Consider the following 13,729-nt stretch of genomic DNA (forward strand, 5'->3'; position numbering starts at 1 on the left):
GGGGCCCACCCTGGTGCATTAAGTTGAATACACTGAGCCTCGCCCCTCTGACCAAAGGTGCCCCCTTGACCACAGCGCCATGGGTGGTTGCCCTATTTGGGGGGAAACACCCCTCCTTCCCCCACCAAAATGATGCCCATGGTTTAGAGTGCTAATACAAGCCCCACTAGCCTGAATCTATTGATCCAGGCAGGGAGGCTTGCTTCCATGGGATTCAAAATGCTGTGTAAATGTACCCTAAGAAGAGTCGTTGACTCTTGGGCCTGGGACCATCTGACTAAGGTCATGTACTAGAGAGCTTTCAGCAGCCGCTCTATGCTGATGGGAGAGAGCTCTGCCTTCGACAAAAGTGTCTCCCACCGACATAGCACTGTCCAAACTGGCACTTTTGTCAGTGTAACTTATGTTTTTTTCACACCCCTGAGTGACAAAAGTGGTAGTGTAAACAGCCTAAGAAAAAGTCAGACATTGCTATTCTAGGCAGTAAATCAGAGGGCCTGTGTCGGACCACTTTTTTGGGTAGTTTCTGGTCTTTTACAGTCATCACTGAAAAGGACAGTGTGAAGCCACTAGAACACTGCACACCGGTAGCTAAACAATGTAATGCTGAATTAAAACAGGCCAATGTAACCCATGAGCCAGAAGATACATCACCCAATGATTGACGACAGCAGCTTTCCTCTAAAGATTCAACACAGAACAAGGGAATGCTATTCATTGCTGCCGAAATTAGCTTAGCAATGTATGCAAGGATGGAAAAGCTTCAAGAAAGGAGTTGTATGGGTTCTAAACAAGGATATATTTGACTCCTATGGGGATACAAGCCAGGCAATACCAAAAGGTTATTTCAACTCAATAAATCTGAGTATTATTCACATCTATCCACTGATTGCACCAGCCAAAAGATGAAGAAACTGAAGGGCTGTACAGACAACTCAGGAACTCATTCATACTTTGCCAAAACACCACATGCTGCCAATTACAGGGGAATTTTCATTGCTATAACAGAGGGAAAGATGGTTATCAGAATGTAACAGGAGACATGCATTAGGAGAGAGAAATTAACAAGGACACCAACTCATTGAGTTCCACTTAGAATCTGCTCATCTCTTGTAAACATTTGGTTTTAGCACTACAACAAGAGGAGGAAATGCCCTGGGAGTTCCCCAAAACATCTCCACAGGAAGAGAACTTGATTGAATCATTGTGCAGAGAAAATGGAAAAATCATTGTTGAGAACTAGACAATCCCAACAGGTGCCAATATCAACTTGGTCAGCAAAAATTTTTGAAGAAAGTTAAAGCTTCCCCCACCAACGTTTAACAATATCCACCTTATAATACTCAGGAATAGTCTGGACAACATAAGGGAGCAGTACAAAAGGGGGAGGCTATCAGAGGATTTGGTGCACTGCTAAAAGGTAAGGCAGAAAAACTGCTACGTTACCTGTGAAAAGAAATGGCTGCACATTCAATAGCACTGCAAAGAACATAAATGGGATACACACCATGGTAGAAACAGAAACCATGGCTGCATAGTACAGCTTTTGAATAATACACAGAACTGAAAGCAAGACGACACTGAACTAGGGCACCAGGAGGGAATATGCAACAGTGAGCTCAGAGTGTTGATAAGCAATGGATTCTTCATTAAAACAGCTTTTTTCCTTAGACCTCCTCCACAGCAATCCAGAGATAAAGCATTCACCCCATTTGCCTCAATCAAAATGGACCAACATTTTGGGGGTGCTGTGACAGTCTGTACACCTTGCACACTATTGTAATTCTTTGCACAAAGTATGTCTTGTGAGGTATCATTTGAAAACTCAAATTTGCTGATCAGTATCGTCCTCATAACATGTGTGTGGCAACACCGTACATAAAGTGATAAGATTCCATTGTATGGAGTTACTAACCCATGTTCCAAGTCTGGGGAGTAGCCATACCAGTTCTTCAGAGACAAATGGCACGCTGACGCCTCAGCCAGGTCTAAACAATGTTAAATGGGCCATCCTCTGCTAAGTAGCTATTCACTGGCAGGAAAAAGGAGAGGGCAAAAATCTACATCTTAGCAAAGAGAGTATACAGTTCTTGTACAGGAAGACTGCCTGGTGCCCTGCTCCCAGCTGGAGAAGCTTCTTAAAGGAGGAAGAGAACTATAGAGAGAAAGGGGGGACACCCCATATGATCTCTCCCTTCTTCTCTGTCCACTGCATTTACAACATCTGAAGAACAAAGGAAGCAACATTGGACTGGAGGAGGGATCCAGCCTGGTAGAAGTCCAGACGGCTGAAACATGGTGAGAGATTTTACTTTGAATTTACCTTAGTGTATTAAGTGAGGCATTAATTGCATTTTACCTTTATTTTTCTTGTAACCAATTCTGAGTTTTATGTCTCATTACTTGTGTTCATTTAAAATCTCTCTCTGTAGTTAATAAACTTGTTTTATCTAAAGCAGTGTGTCTGAGAAACTCCATTTGGGATAACAGGATTTGTGCATATCATTTCTATTAAGAGAATGACAGACTTTACATGAGCTTGTATTGTCCAGGGTAGGGCTGGGCAGCACAAGACATACATTTCCGGTGAAAATCTGGGACTGGGAATATGCTGGTGTCACCCTGCAGTGTAATTAAAGAATGGCTGGCTGCAGCACTCACACAATATAACTGTGATTTACATGCGGCAGGTTGTGTGTGAGCAGACCAGGAGTGGTAGCTACAGCCACAAAGCAGTGAGAAGGGCACCCCAAGTAAGAAGGCTGAGGTGGCATAGCTGTTCATCAGTCTAGATTGTACCCCAGGTATGTCACAGTGCTGCCTAGGAACAGAAGTTCCACGGAATCATTAGAGAGGATGTGATCGAGTTTTGTGGGCTCTGCCTTTGAATCACATGATCCTGTTGCATCTAACAGAGAGATCAAAGAGATGACCCTCAGAACAGAGAGCTTAACACAGATGTAACAAGACTTTGGTGGCGTGTTAACAAAAGAAATTTACCCTCTAGAGATAACTCTCTAATTTCCTTACTACACTCTGTCTGGGCCTAAAAGGAGACAGATATGACATTCCACCACACTAATCAAGAGGTGAAATATTAACCATCTGATTCCACCAAAAAGAACTGAAAAAAACCCTCTTCCACACTATAAACTAGTGTTTTCCTTCCTCATCAGCCCAGGTGTTACCTGCAAATATATAAAAAGGGAAAAGGATGATTATGACCCTTTCACACCTCACCCTTAGTGATTTAGATCATAAATCATCTGAGGAAATAGATAAAATCAATATACAGGGGTGATTCCTTTATCAGCAAATCTGCAGAAATTATTGTAGCTATGTTACTGGAAACCAGGGGGCTGAATCTCTTAGGATGCTTGGATTGAATCTAAATGCAAATGAAAGTTAAAGGTGGTAACATCTGGGGAAGAAGCCTACCCCATTGCTATAAAAGGTAGCTCTGGGGAGAATGAGCCAAGGACACTGAGAATCTTCTGAAGGCATCTGGAGAAGGCTAATTCTGACATGGTCTCCAGCTGTGGAAACAGACAAATATCTTAAATTAAAAAAAAAAAGGGGGGGAGGGTGTTAGGCTGGTGAGAAAGGTAAGCCATACTGATGACAAGTGAGGGTTGTAAGAGCCTTCAGGGCAGCTGATGAGGAACTGATCACATATTCTGAATATATATACATATATACATAATAGAATTTTTCTGCCAAAAGGACAATTAGTTTGTTATTGAAATAAGAACATCCTGTTTCCAACACCTGTTCGTAAGCCTACAGGAATCCTTTGCAAATATCTGTTAGCTGGCCATTATGCGTATGTAGTTTTCAATAATATACCTAAAACTCTTCCTGCATAAAGAAAACTTCTCCTGCATGTGCTTTGTACTTCTGTTTTAAGACCAGGATCAGAGATTTGTTTTCTGTATGAAAAGCTACTTATTGTATGGATGAACATTCACACAGAGCACTATGAAAAATAAAACATTTCAAACTTGTGTCCACTAATTGTGCAGTTATCTTTTGTTCACCGGCAACACTGTTAGAGATCTAAGTCTGAACAAAATAACTCTCCCTTGCTAGCTCCTCTTCCTGTTTATTACACAGAACACAATGCCCCAGAATCCTTAAAACCCACCTCTAATGAGATATTTTCCAGAAATCAACTTGAGATAACAAAAGGATGGACACAGATGAGGAAATTAGACTGGACATAGATATTTTCATTTGTTATAAGTCACAACATTATACTTAAGACAGTGCTCATTTCACAACAACTCACTTGGTTGGATGAGAAAGCTATTTGGATTTTTTACTTTTAATCTTTGTATCTGTTTTCAAAAGCATCAAAATCTGCCGCAATTTTCCAGACTTCCTACTTTGTGTTACACAAAGCTGTCTGGATCTCCAGGTTAAATTGCAGCCAGCGAAATTTAAGAACAATGACTTATGCAAGTCTTGTGAATAAAACCTAGAAAATTTACCACAACTTCGCTCTGAATATTGCTCTTCTGAAGAGTTTGGAGTCCTTTATAAAGAAAGCTACAAATCCTTCTTGATGATCATTTTATTTCCTTAATTAATTTGCAAGCAGCATACATGAAATGTAACCTGAAGGCATCACTTTTAAAAAAATAATGTCATATATATTGCTTTATGATAATCATGCAAAATTGGAAAATCCTTAACTGCTTTAGATTTTAATGCCTAGCTTAATACCGTTTACTTGAAAGGTAACCTTGAAAACTCCACTGCACAAGGGGGGAAAAAGGGAGAGTGAATTTAGACAAATATTCCAAAAACAGAACAAAAACAAAAAAAAAACAGCCCTACCATTTGGATTTCTTTGTCAGTTACTAGCTTTCCTTAAAACTGTGAAGTAACTACGAAGTTCACACTAAACATAGGACACACGTGTGCACACTTATACTTAGTATATGCCACGCGGATGGGAAATTTTGGGTTCCATCCCGTTGTTTGTAAATACTCTAAATCAAATATTTTAATCAAAATCTCTGCCTACTGTGTGAGAGAGAGGAAAGTGACTAGCTAGTAGAACGTTGTGTAGAATGTGACTGCTCTCAGGAGTTCAGGTGCTCCAACCCTGCAGAGCATTATGCAGGGTCTGTAAGATCTATAGGGACTCCTGCAGTAATTAATACTTTACAAGGTCAACAGGATGGTCTTGTAATTACAATACAAGATTGGAAACAAAGTCACAGCTCTTCTTTAAGCTTCCCACATGACACTGGACAACCTGATTACACTCTCTGTCTCAGTTTCCTCATCTGTAAAATGAGAGTATTATCTACCTTGCAGGGAGGTTGTAAAACTAAAATGATTACCATCTGAAATGCTCCAAAATGCTCAGATGGAAGATGATAAAGTAGTGCAAAAATTGATTATTTCACTCATAAAGGCAGGTCACATTTTAAGAAAAAACTAGCAAATAGCATCCTTATACATATTTCTCATAGAAGAAAGCACAAGTTTATAACTAGCATCAAGTTACTGGAAATACAAAAGGCCAACGAAATGGCCAGAAAACTAGCTAAAAACCATTCCTTGCAGACATTAACTTAATTTACAGAGGCAAAAAATGTATCACATTTATAGCGAAGATTAAAAGCTAGTTTATATCTATCCATATCCACTGAGTTAAATAAGAGATCACATTCCTTTCCTGTGGTAGGAAAGTAATCAGAATTCATCAATGGGCTGCTCCTGAGGTATTCATTCAGAATGAGGATTACTTGGAGGTTGCTGTGAATCCTTCCAAACTGGCTTTAGAAAAGAAAATTCCTCATGTTCAAAGATGATGATGCATATATCCTGGCCAAAGTAGAACTCCAGCAGCTCTGCCAAGCGTTGGCTCTGACTAGGGACTGTTTTAATCCCTGAATTTTCAAAGTGATGCGCAGAGGTGGGGAAGGCGTGACAGTGCAGTGTGATTCCTGCCGAGAAGCAGGCTGCTTAAAAAGAAAAACAAAATTACTTGCCTCACTTAAAATTACGATGTGCTTCCTCTGATGCTATAACATATGTTAACGTTCTGTCATCAATCCTCATTGCAACTCCTACTCAGGAACACATTTCCAGACGTAGCCTCTAATTTTGCCCTTGCCAGATTGTACATGCACCTGTTAACATAGATGACACCTGCCTTCGTCTGTGTTAAGTCTCATCTGACTAGCATATACAAGTGCCTGTAGGTTCATATGAAAGTAGATCTTATGTGCACGAATTTCAAGGTCATTTGAAAACTTGGCTCCAAAGGTTCATGTTCTAACCTGCTTTAAATCAAACTTCTTTTGTTTTGTAGCTGGTGGCGCTAAAATAGTGGAAGTGGCTCGGGAGAAAAAAACCTGATGCACTCAAATAGCTTCTGGTATGAAGCCTGGTCTGAATCCTGCTCTTTCAGTTAGAGCAGGAGCTATAAACCCAGATGGTGCCATGGTTCTGAGTCTACACGTGCCAGGGAACGAGAGCTAGTTTCTTCCAGGAAAAAAAAAAATCACAATCTAGAAGGAGATTATTCTTCCAATCTGATCTAAAACACAATGCTAGTGAAAGGCGTCAGATGGACAATGGAATAAAACTTAAATCATCTGTCTACAAATACTTGAATATTACCTTTATTTACCAGAGATTTTTTTTTAAAATTCATTTGCTGGATGATTGCAAGGACTTGGAAAATAGGGAATTTTCCAAACAGGAAAGCCTTGCATTAAAGGGCATTGTTATTCTGCGCTAGAAGCGTCCACACTAAGGAAGAAGATTATAGGGAGCCAAATGACAGAAAACGGAACTGTCACATTATCTTATCCAGCCACCAGACAGAGCCATACTAGAGACATCAGCTAGAGATTTTATGATTTGATAAATACATCAGAAGAGTTACAATTTTGAAAATAAACACACACTGTTTTGGAAACTGACTGGCAGCTCTGTGGTCATATCAGCTAGCTAAGTGTTTAGCCTCTTGCTCTACTAAAAATTTCACATATTAAAAAAAATTAAAGCTTAAAAGATCACAGAATCTAGATTGAAAAAAAACCAGACTATATATTAGCACCCCTCCCATACTTCCCCTCCCATCCATCCCCGCCCAACCCCAGAAATTTGACTCTACCAGATGTAGGATTTTACTCTCTCAACAAACAGTTTTCCTACAGGAAAAAGATTGTTACGTTATGCAAAAGTCTGAAGTCAATATGAAATTACCCAGCATTAAAGTTATTTTTTGTTTTAGGAAATGCATATCTTGAACTGCATAAACATGTCTCCCTAGGTTATTTTTAAAAACCACAGCATACTTAGTTTAGCCAATTTACTCCTGTTGAGAGTCATTCTAAAGAAAAAAGCCAAATCACAGTACTGAAAATTTAGACATCAAGTTTCCAACGGAGCTAATCTCCTCCTGATCCCCTCTTCCGAGAGACTGCTCCTTCCAATCTGATAAAACTTGAAAGCCAACATGAACTTCCAAAGATTAGCTGATGAAGTGGAAAAAGCAGCGAGGGGTGTGGGGGGGGGAAATGTGGTGTGTGTGGAAGGAGCATTCCACTGAACAAATGTGTTCCCGGTTGATCAGCACGGCTCTTCTAACTAAATAGGTTTTAAAGTGCTTGAATTGCTATCTGCACTGAATTTACACAGCCTCTCTTCTGTCATTAGTCAGCAAATACCAGTGCTGTCACACAGGCCTCTCAAATTAACACTGAAAAATCAGGGAAAGATGCAAGGGCCAGGGTGGAAGAGAGATCCACTTAGCTGTAAGATGATCTCACACTCCGCACACCCAGAGATTTGCTTGAACCGGACTGTCCAGTGGCAGGATTTCAGGATCTCAATTCTCTAGCACTAACAAGAGGCTTCAAGTTTTTCAATCTTGATAGATCAGAGCGAGGAAAAGATTGCTTGAGTTTTTAGCTACCGTTCAGGCACATCAGGGTTTGAAATCATACTCTAACTGCTCTTCAAATTGATCTGGCTAACAAGGAGATCTGGCTAATAAGAAATCAGAAAACATTTTAACCACAGTTGCTTAAATGACTTGTGGCAAAGCAACAACAAAAAATCTTGAAGGATATGTTAAAAAACACAATCTAAGGACCGACAGCCTATAGAGATCAGGTGGCGGGATCAGACCCAAACTCTCAGTATAGCTCATGCTTGCACAGAAGACTAGGTCTCAGATTCGAAGATAGTATAAGGAGAGATACCTTAATTTACACCAGCTGAGGTCTAACTGTAAGTGGGGTTTGAGAAGTGGAAGAGCTAGCACCACAGGATACGGTATTCACTAAACCTAGATAGTCCCACAGGAAGTCCCACATTAACCTTTAGAGAAAGAGGTTCACTGCCATCACTCACTTAGAGAGAGGTAACTTTAGACAACCAAATGTCATTGTTCTTTCCTAGCTCAATGGCAACTTCAGTTGCTGCCAGAAATTCAAACTCATCACAGACAACTTGTAACTTCTGAAACAGGTCAAAAGTGCACATGTAAGAATCCACCAAACCCTCTGATTTCCCAATGGACATTCAAAAACCTAGGAGATACTATCCAATGGGCAGGGAGCCCTGCAATCATTTCAAGAAGTTAGCTGACCTGTGTCCACTATCCCGAAAAGCTCCCTGGCTAGATTTATAAGGTGGGTAAAGTATGCGTATTAACATTTTAAAACAAGCCATCTGTTATTGCTTTAAAAAATTAAGCAGCTCCTATAGAATTCATTCAGGCTTTATAAACATTTATAGATCATAATTAGGTGCAGGGCAGCGCAGGTTCTCTTGCGAATGCACGTGCCAAGTGATGACTGAACAAGTAACTTCTGTTAACATTTAATAATCGGTTTCATTATTGCTAAGACACAGTCAAAAGAAAGGCTCATTACCTGTGTGAGAAACATCTGAGACTTAAAAAAAATATTTTTAAGTATCTACTTTACTTTTCATAGTTTTTGCTTTTTGCACTTCCATAGGTTTGGACAGTGAAACTAGATGAGTCATTTTCACTTTTTTTGTTCTCATAGGCCAAATACTTTGGTCATGGATTCACAATACTACAGGAGGGTATTCAGATTTAAATACTCCCCTCCCACCTCCATGTGATCAATTAATTTTGTTTAAAAAGTTTCATCAAAATATTTGTATTATAATTGGGTTTTATAAAACTTCACAAATGCAAAAACTTTAAGTCTTTAAGCTTACTTGTCAGTGTCTGTTCAATAATAATTTCTATGATTAACATAACTATTAACGCAAACTGGATCAGCAGCCTTGTTTTCCCATGCCATTTAACTTCAGCATTTCCAGACGCTTCCCTGTCCCCTTTCCTTCCCCTCCCTTTTATGGGGGGATGGGGCAGGTGGGGGAAGATCATAAGTTCAAAAGATCCAAAAAAACCTTCTTCTCAACCTAACTTCCAAAAGATACCAACCTGGGAAGAGGGGAAAAAAGAAACGGGAGGGGAACAAAAGGTCACCGTTCTTCAACAACATCATTCTGCATCAAAAGGCGGTGAACTCTCAGATACAGCCCACAAATGTTACTTTGAATTTAATCAACTGGATGAGAATAGCTACAAGTAAAATAGAGAATGCTTTCATCTGTTTCTCATGACACACTCCTAGTACTATAATGACAGCTCAAGGCAGTGACTGACTTATCTAAGCATACATACTGTACTGTTCTTACTGGACATCAGAACCCCACAAGGATAAAGGGCTGTATTCAGATTGGAGCCCATAATACTCCTGCCTTTAGAGATCCGTACATTTTGTTGCTCACGTAGGCCCAGTCAGCCTCCTATCGTGATTAAGGCTTTGTAAGAGTTCAAGTTAGAATACAGGCTGGCGTTATAAAACGAGACTAAGAGTTAAGCGCCCAGTCCTCACAATCCAAACTCCATTAGCACCCTTTGAATATCCCAACCAAACTACTGTGTGTGCAACTGCTCTCTCCCCTGGAAACATGTATTGTAGGTTTGAACGTGGCTTAGAGAGCATCAAACCTTGGCCACATGTCCTGATGCTGGGGATCACAGAATCATAGAATAACAGAGTTGGAAGGGACCTCAGGAGGCCATCTAGTCCAACCCCCTGCCCAGAGCAGGACCAATCCCAACTAAATCATCCCAGCCAGGGCTTTGTCAAGCCTGACCTTAAAAATTTCTAAGGAAGGGGATTCCACCACCTCCCTAGGTAACGCATTCCAGTGTTTCACCACCCTCCTAGTGAAAAAGTTTTTCCTAATATCCAACCTAAACCTCCCCCACTGCAACTTGAGACCATTACTCCTTGTCCTGTCATCTGCTATCACTGAGAATAGTCTAGATCCATCGTCTTTGGATCCACCTTTCAGGTAGTTAAAAGCAGCTATCAAATCCCCCCTCATTCTTCTCTTCTGTAGACTAAACAATCCCAGTTCCCTCAGCCTCTCCTCATAAGTCATGTGTACCAGACCCCTAATCATTTTTGTTGCCCTTCGCTGGACTCTCTCCAATTTATCCACATCCTTCTTGTAGTGTGGGGCCCAAAACTGGACACAGTACTCCAGATGAGGCCTCACCAATGTCGAATAGAGGGGAACGATCACGTCCCTCGATCTGCTGGCAATGCCCCTACCTATACACCCCAAAATGCCATTGGCCTTCTTGGCAACAAGGGCACACTGTTGACTCATATCCAGCTTCTCGTCCACTGTCACCCCAGGTCCATTTCTGCAGAACTGCTGCCTAGCCATTCGGTCCCTAGTCTGTAGCGGTGCATTGGATTCTTCTGTCCTAAGTGCAGGACTCTGCACTTGTCCTTGTTGAACCTCATCAGATTTCTTTTGGCCCAATCCTCCAATTTGTCTAGGTCCCTCTGTATCCTATCCCTACCCTCCAGCGTATCTACCACTCCTCCCAGTTTAGTGTCATATGCAAACTTGCTGAGGGTGCAATCCACACCATCCTCCAGATCATTAATGAAGATATTGAACAAAACCGGCCCCAGGACCGACCCTTGGGGCACTCCGCTAGATACCGGCTGCCAACTAGACTTGGAGCCACTGATCACTACCCGTTGAGCCCGACAATCTAGCCAACTTTCTACCCACCTTGTAGTGCATCCATCCAGCCCATACTACTTTAACTTGCTGGCAAGAATACTGTGGGAGACCGTGTCAAAAGCTTTGCTAAAGTCGAGAAATAACATGCCCACTGCTTTCCCTTCATCCACAGAACCAGTTATCTCATCATAGAAGGCAATTAGATTAGTCAGGCATGACTTTCCCTTGGTGAATCCATGCTGACTGTTCCTGATCACTTTCCTCTCCTCTAAGTGCTTCAGAATTGATTCCTTGAGGACATGCTCCATGATTTTTCCGGGGACTGAGGTGAGGCTGACCGGCCTGTAGTTCCCCGGATCATCCTTCTTCCCTTTTTTAAAGATGGGCACTACATTAGCCTTTTCCCAATCTTCCGAGACTTCCCCCGATCGCCATGAGTTTTCAAAGATAATGGCCAGTGGCTCTGCAATCACATCCACCAATTCCTTTAGCACTCTCGGATGCAACGCATCCGGCCCCATGGATTTGTGCACGTGCAGTTTTTCTAAATAGTCCCGAACCACTTCTTCCTTCACAGAGGACTGGTCACCTCCTCCCCATGCTGTGCTGCCCAGTGCAGTAGTCTGGGAGCTGACCTTGTTCGTGAAGACAGAGGCAAAAAAAGCATTGAGTACATTAGCTTTTTCCACATCCTCTGTCACTAGGTTGCCTCCCTCATTTAGTAAGGGGCCCACACTTTCCTTGGCTTTCTTCTTATTGCCAACATACCTGAAGAAACCCTTCTTCTTTCTCTTAACATCCCTCGCTAGCTGCAACTCCAGGTGTGATTTAGCCTTCCTGATTCCATTCCTACATGCCCGAGCAATATCTATATACTCATCTCTGGTCATTTGTCCAATCTTCCACTTCTTGTAAGCCTCTTTTTTGTGTTTAAGATCAGCAAGGATTTCACTGTTAAGCCAAGCTGGTCGCCTGCCATATTTACTATTCTTTCTACGCATCGGGATGGTTTGTCCCTGTAACCTCAATAAGGATTCTTTAAAATACAGCCAGCTCTGGATGGACGGAACCCCACTCAAGAGCAGAAGCCGGGCAGCATAGTTAGCGCTATAACATTATAGCTGCACAAGGCACTTCACAAAAATAAAAACCACACAGGTCCCTGCCACAAGGAGTTTATGATCTTAGGAACTGAACTTGCAGCTGCACATGGAGAGATCCACTTGTGCACAGAAAGTTGTTGGATCAGGGCCTAAAGGCTGAGGATGTCCTGTAGGTGCTGACAGCCTACAGCTCTCGCTCAAATCAGTGGGAGTTGGGGTTGCTCATTTCCTTGAAAGAGGGTGCTTGGTATCTTGCAGGATAGGGTCCTAAATTAGATCAAGGAGAGAACAGGACAAGGACCTTAGTAAGAGATTCTGACATACACTTTTGCTATATACGTATCTTGCTGATTTCAGTTTGGTTTGTTTAATAAAGATGTGTGATTGCATCAGCCTTTTACATATATTGCTTCACTGACGTTTCCAAGTTATATTTAATGTTGTAGAAATGAGATCAATCCAGGATTCAGTTAAATACACTTTACACTTATGTAACTTCCAGAAAACGCCCTACCCAGTTCTGATTTATTTTTTTAAATATAAAATTTAATAAGTCCATTCTGTGGTCAAATCTTTGCTGGTCTGGGGGAGGATTTCTTTTTAAATAGTTACAGTGCCTAAGCTTTGGGAAGTGACTACTGCACATGCATCTCAATGACAGTACAATACTACAGGAATTCTGCCTCACATGTCAAAATGCGTTCAAAATACTTTTCCTACTCTCAATTATGCAATTCACCCTATACTGGCAAAATAATTAGTGCTTTTACACAACAGACCCTACTACAGTCATTAATTTCTCAGATGTCAGCCCTCAAGCACTTCTACAAAAGGATTTTTTAACACCATAAACCAAAAGGTTTACAAGCTTATGCAGTGCTAACACTGACAAAAAACAGTTATGACATTTAAGCTTAAACCTCTTTCACACATCCAGATTTCAGAGTATGACATCTATTCTCAGCATTTCATTGTTTGTCCAGGAATTAAGTGAGCCTCTCCTCAGCATTCTTCTGATTTGCCTAAATATTACAGGGATCTCAGACCAGTGGGGAAGGGGATGTTAGAAAGGCCACATGATCTGAGTGAAGTGAAAACAGGAGAGAGAGCCAGGAACTCTTGCATTCTACTTTGTGCTCTGCTGCCCAACTTTGTGTGACTGTGGGCAAATCATTTAACCTCTCTGGGGCTAGTCGTTCCTATAAGCACCTGTTAAATAGGTATTACCTATAGTGAGGTTTATATAACCGTTTGAAAATGCAAAGCACTGCAAGAGCAGTTATTTTTTCTGTCAGATACTGTAGGATTCAATATGAAGGGATAAAGCTGCACATGTAAAGAAATAGGCAGTCCTAACTCAGAATGTCCCTGTTTTCATTAGTTACATGTTTTTAAAAACAATGCATTTTTCTGTGTATGACCATGATTAATCTTCTACCTGGATTTTTCTGCAGCTTTACTGTCTTCCCTTGACTTTACACTATTATTACTATTTGTATTATAGTTGCACTGATAGTCTCCAACCCAGACCAGGTGCCCATTTTCTTAAGCAATGTACATAC

At 41.1% G+C, this 13,729-nt stretch overlaps 1 protein-coding gene and 1 long non-coding RNA gene across 5 annotated transcripts in view; one reads left to right on the top strand and one right to left on the bottom strand.

Annotated features, from left to right (window-relative positions):
• The window catches only part of ITPK1 (inositol-tetrakisphosphate 1-kinase), a 229,763-nt gene that overhangs the window by 55,678 nt on the left and 160,356 nt on the right, over window positions 1-13,729 (bottom strand). The gene's annotated exons all lie outside the window — the stretch shown is intronic.
• LOC119566456 overlaps window positions 1-13,729 on the top strand; it is a 42,252-nt gene that overhangs the window by 18,273 nt on the left and 10,250 nt on the right. The window lies entirely within an intron of this gene.

This window comes from Chelonia mydas, chromosome 6, assembly GCF_015237465.2.
Source record: "Chelonia mydas isolate rCheMyd1 chromosome 6, rCheMyd1.pri.v2, whole genome shotgun sequence".
NCBI lineage: Eukaryota > Metazoa > Chordata > Testudines > Cheloniidae > Chelonia > Chelonia mydas.